The sequence below is a fragment of the Lolium perenne genome, chromosome 2 (genome assembly GCF_019359855.2).
Source record: "Lolium perenne isolate Kyuss_39 chromosome 2, Kyuss_2.0, whole genome shotgun sequence".
In the NCBI taxonomy this organism is placed as follows: Eukaryota; Viridiplantae; Streptophyta; class Magnoliopsida; order Poales; family Poaceae; genus Lolium; species Lolium perenne.
The window spans coordinates 175563093-175567925 of NC_067245.2; the positions used below are offsets into that span (position 1 = coordinate 175563093).

The 4833-nt window shown below is 43.7% G+C and overlaps 1 long non-coding RNA gene across 1 annotated transcript; it reads right to left on the reverse strand.

The window, feature by feature from the left end:
* Positions 1-3348: 3348 nt before the first annotated feature.
* On the reverse strand, positions 3349-3790 carry LOC127330284 (uncharacterized). Its single transcript, XR_011751012.1, has 3 exons — positions 3697-3790; positions 3476-3598; positions 3349-3397 (listed from the first exon to the last, which is right to left on the reverse strand). It is a non-coding gene; the product is annotated as an uncharacterized lncRNA (long non-coding RNA).
* Positions 3791-4833: the final 1043 nt, after the last annotated feature.

Below are 4833 nucleotides of genomic sequence, written 5' to 3' on the forward strand. Positions count from 1 at the left end.
ACTGCAATACTGTTCTACTGTTTTCTGCAAACAATCATCATCCACACTATACATCTAATCCTTTGTTACAGCAAGCCGGTGAGATTGACAACCTCACTGTTTCGTTGGGGCAAAGTACTTTGGTTGTGTTGTGCAGGTTCCACGTTGGCGCCGGAATCCCTGGTGTTGCGCCGCACTACATCCCGCCGCCATCAACCTTCAACGTGCTTCTTGGCTCCTACTGGTTCGATAAACCTTGGTTTCATACTGAGGGAAAACTTGCCGCTGTACGCATCACACCTTCCTCTTGGGGTTCCCAACGGACGCGTGCTGTACGCGTATCAAGCTCTTTTTCTGGCGCCGTTGCCGGGGACGTGAAGAAAACTACAACACAGGGATCTCTACTCCCTCGTCAACTACACGCCAGCAGCTCTTTTTCTGGCGCCGTTGCCGGGGAGATCAAGACACGCTGCAAGGGGAGTCTCCACTTCCCAATCTCTTTACTTTGTTTTTGTCTTGCTTAGTTTTATTTACTACTTTGTTTGCTGCACTAAATCAAAATACAAAAAAATTAGTTGCTAGTTTTACTTTATTTGGTATCTTGTTTGCTATATCAAAAACACAAAAAAATTAGTTACTTGCATTTACTTTATCTAGTTTGCTTTATTTACTGTTGCTAAAATGGCCACCCCTGAAAATACTAAGTTGTGTGACTTCACAACCACAAATAATAATGATTTCTTATGCACACCTATTGCTCCACCTGCTACTACAGCAGAATTCTTTGAAATTAAACCTGCTTTACTGAATCTTGTTATGCGAGAGCAATTTTCTGGTGTTAGTTCTGATGATGCTGCTGCCCATCTTTATAATTTGTTTGAACTATGTGAAATGCAAAAATATAAAGATGTAGATGGTGACATTATAAAATTAAAATTGTTCCCTTTCTCATTAAGAGGAAGAGCTAAAGATTGGTTGCTATCTCTGCCTAAGAATAGTATTGATTCATGGACTAAATGCAAGGATGCTTTTATTGGTAGATATTATCCCCCTGCTAAAATTATATCTTTGAGGAGTAGCATAATGAATTTTAAACAATTAGATACTGAACATGTTGCACAAGCATGGGAAAGAATGAAATCTCTGGTTAAAAATTTCCCAACCCATGGACTGACTACTTGGATGATCATCCAAACTTTCTATGCAGGACTAAATTTTTCTTCGCGGAATTTATTGGATTCAGCTGCTGGAGGTACCTTTATGTCCATCACTCTTGGTGAAGCAACAAAGCTTCTTGATAATATGATGATCAACTACTCTGAATGGCACACGGAAAGAGCTCCACAAGGTAAGAAGGTAAATTCTGTCGAAGAAACCTCTTCCTTGAGTGATAAGATTGATGCTATTATGTCTATGCTTGTGAATGATAGGACTAATATTGATCCTAATAATGTTCCGTTAGCTTCATTGGTTGCACAAGAAGAACTTGTTGATGTAAACTTCATTAAAAATAATAATTTCAACAACAATGCTTATCGGAACAATACTAGTAATAACTATAGGCCATATCCTTATAATAATGGCAACGGCTATGGTAATTCTTATGGGAATTCTTACAACAATAATAGGAACACACCCCCTGGACTTGAAGCCATGCTTAAAGAATTTATTAGTACACAAACTGCTTTTAACAAATCTGTTGAAGAAAAGCTTGGGAAAATTGATATACTTGCTTCTAAAGTCGATAGTCTTGCTGCTGATGTTGATCTTTTGAAATCGAAAGTTGTGCCTAGTAGGGATATTGAAAATAAAATTGTTACTACAGCAAATGCCATCCAAGTTAGAATTAATGAGAATATAAGATTGATGGCCGAATTGCGTGCTAGGTGGGATAGAGAAGAAAATGAAAAACTAGCTAACACTACAAGAAATCTGCCATAATATGACGTTTTTTTATGACTGGAAATCAAAATGTCATAGCTTTATGACGTTCCTAGCTTTGACCGTCCTTGGCCACTCGGGGGGGGCAAAACCCTAGAAAATCGTGACGTTATTGGGCAAAAACGTCATTGGCAATTTAGGTCAAAACGTCATTAGGAGGCCAAAAAAAATCTAGCCAATCAGAAGCCAGGAAACAACCTACCAAGGATCAGCCCCAGACTTGGATCTCAACCGTCCAATGCATCCAACGCACCAAACATGAACCGAAATTGCTGCGCTGGATTTTCCCATTGGCGCCTAAAGATTTTGGCCACGCGCGCGACGACCAGTCCAAACCACTCCAACAAAATCGACGCCCCGCCAGCCAGAAACCCTAGCCAGAAACCTCATTTCCTTCCCTCCCGTCCGCATCGGCGCAGAGGCCAAGGACGCAGACGCCGCCGCCCTCCTCCAGATCTAGGGTTCCCCCGCCTCCCACAACCCTCGCGCCCCTCCCCTCCCACGCCCGCCTCCCGACTCTCCCAGCTCAGCAACGTCACCTCGCTCCCGCGCGCGCATGACGGCCAACGGAGACCACACCGCCGCCCTCCCCATCCACGCCCCGCAAGCGCCGCCGCCGGCCCAGACGGAGGACGAGGCCGAGCGGAGGAGTTCCTCTTCCAGGAGGACGACGAGCCGCACCACCCCTACACCAACGCCGCCATCCCCTACCCCCACCCTCGCGACCCGCTCGCGCCCTCCCGCCCCGCCGCCGCCAAAGCGGGCCCGATGGCTAGGGTAGGAGGTAGGAGGCCGCGATGGCGGCGCCGCCGGCTAGGGCTCGGGCCGACTACGACTACCTCATCAAGCTCCTCCTCATCGGCGACAGCGGTGAGTCCCTGCCCCTTCCCCCTCGATCCGCGCGAGATCTGGTGCGCGGCTTGATTTGTCGCCACGGTTGGGATCTGGCGCCCCCCCCTAGATCAGTTCGCGGAGATGCCCGTGTGAAATTTGAACCCGTTGATTGAATCTAACTGTAGGAAGAGAAACTTGTTCCTGGTTCCAATGCACAAGCGGTAGTACTAGTCATCTAATTGCTAAACTGATGCATAAATCTAGTTACATTGATCGTCACATGGAGTCAGGCAACAAGCTCTTGTTCCTGTACCTGTCTGTACCGCTCTTGACAAAATCCCAATGCCGACTTTGACGTGCTTTTTGAGTTGATGTGCCGGCTGGGATCTGGCACCCTAGACCAGTTTGCGGAGGTGTCTGTATGAAATTTAACGCGCAATAGAATCTGGGACTACTGTATTTATTTGGTTAGTGTGTGCTATTTATTTAAGAAGAGTAGCTTGTTCATGCTTGCAATACATAGGCTATATTTGTGTAACTGCCAAACTGAAGTTAGGATTTTGTTACAACAGAAACTCTACACAGGATTCATACGCAAACATCAAGTAGATTCTCACCTTACTTTTTCCAAATATATCTCCACCTGAGAAACCGTAAATCAATGTAAGTGAAGACCTATAAAAGTGAATCTAAAAACAGCATACGAGGATGGTGTTTTTACCATTGACAACTTCACAGTCCAAGTAGTAATGTTTTCTGATGTTCTTAAACAATCAAAAAGACCATTTACAACTCGCTGAACCAGTCCAGTTTTCAGCTCATTGCAGTGCAAGATGCTTGGCCCCTGCCAAGATGCAAATTAAACAAATACGTGAGGCCAACGCTGAAGAGACACATTCAGTAATCATCACATAAATTTAAGCGCATGGATGTTCTCTTTACCTCCATGCTATAAGTTTTTCCAGCTCCAGTCTGTACAAATATGGATTTCAAATGTAATGTTAGCACTGTTACAGGTAGAAGCATCTCATTTCATATGCAATGTTTAGGGTATGTTTGAGACTGTAGTAGGCCTTTAACACGCAAAGGGTTTATCTAAACATTTGTGTACGCTGGTGTCTGCAGTAACACATACCTGTCCATACGTAATTATGGTGCTGTTTATTCCATTGACAGCATCTGTTCACAACATTAGTTACTCAATTAATCAACAAAAAGGGCGTGTTCCTGACTTCATAAACATTAGTTTTGTGGTGTAAGTAGACACAACAGATACTTTCTCACTATATCGTGTTTACTTTATTTAAGGCTATGTTGACTTCAGTGTTCTTATTTTTTTGAACTAAAACGTTCAGAACTGCAGTGCTATGTGCTAATGAACAACCTGTTGGTATTTTTTGTATGCAGCAAAACTGGTTTCAACTATACAATCCATGCAGCCAGCGCGTTGCTGATGCCTCCGGGAGGAGGACGCTGCTTCCAATGCCATCCTGTTGCTTGGCTGTGTACTACAGTAATGTGAATCTGGAACTGCTCGTTTTTCCCAGGATGTCTTTGGGGTGGCACTGGACACAATAACAAGTACTGAGCAGAGATCACTACAATGCAATGGGTTACTGTAGTACAAATATGAATCTGTTGTCAGTGTCTTTCTTGTATATATATCTGATTTGTGGAAATATTGTAATATATTTAGTTACTGCTCTTATATGGATGATTTCATCATGTGTTGATGTTTATATATTTTCTAATCTTGTTAATATAAATCTGACCAACCCAAGAATAAATGGATCGTAAAAGGCTAAGGCCCAAATAGAGAAAGGCTGGAAAAATGGTGAGGCCCAAAATAGAAAAAGGGTGCAAAACGGCTAAGGCCCAAAACAGAAATGGACCAAAACAAAGGCCAATGCTTATGGTAAAAGGCTGGAATTATTGGGCTCGGCCCATGTAGAATACAGAATTGGACTGGGCTGATTTCGAATTAAGACGTTTTGGTTTTGTCATAATTTTGCCACGTCGGATTGCCACGCTGGACTCGGGGGCAGGTGGCCATGACGTTTTGGGAACGTCATGCCGTCA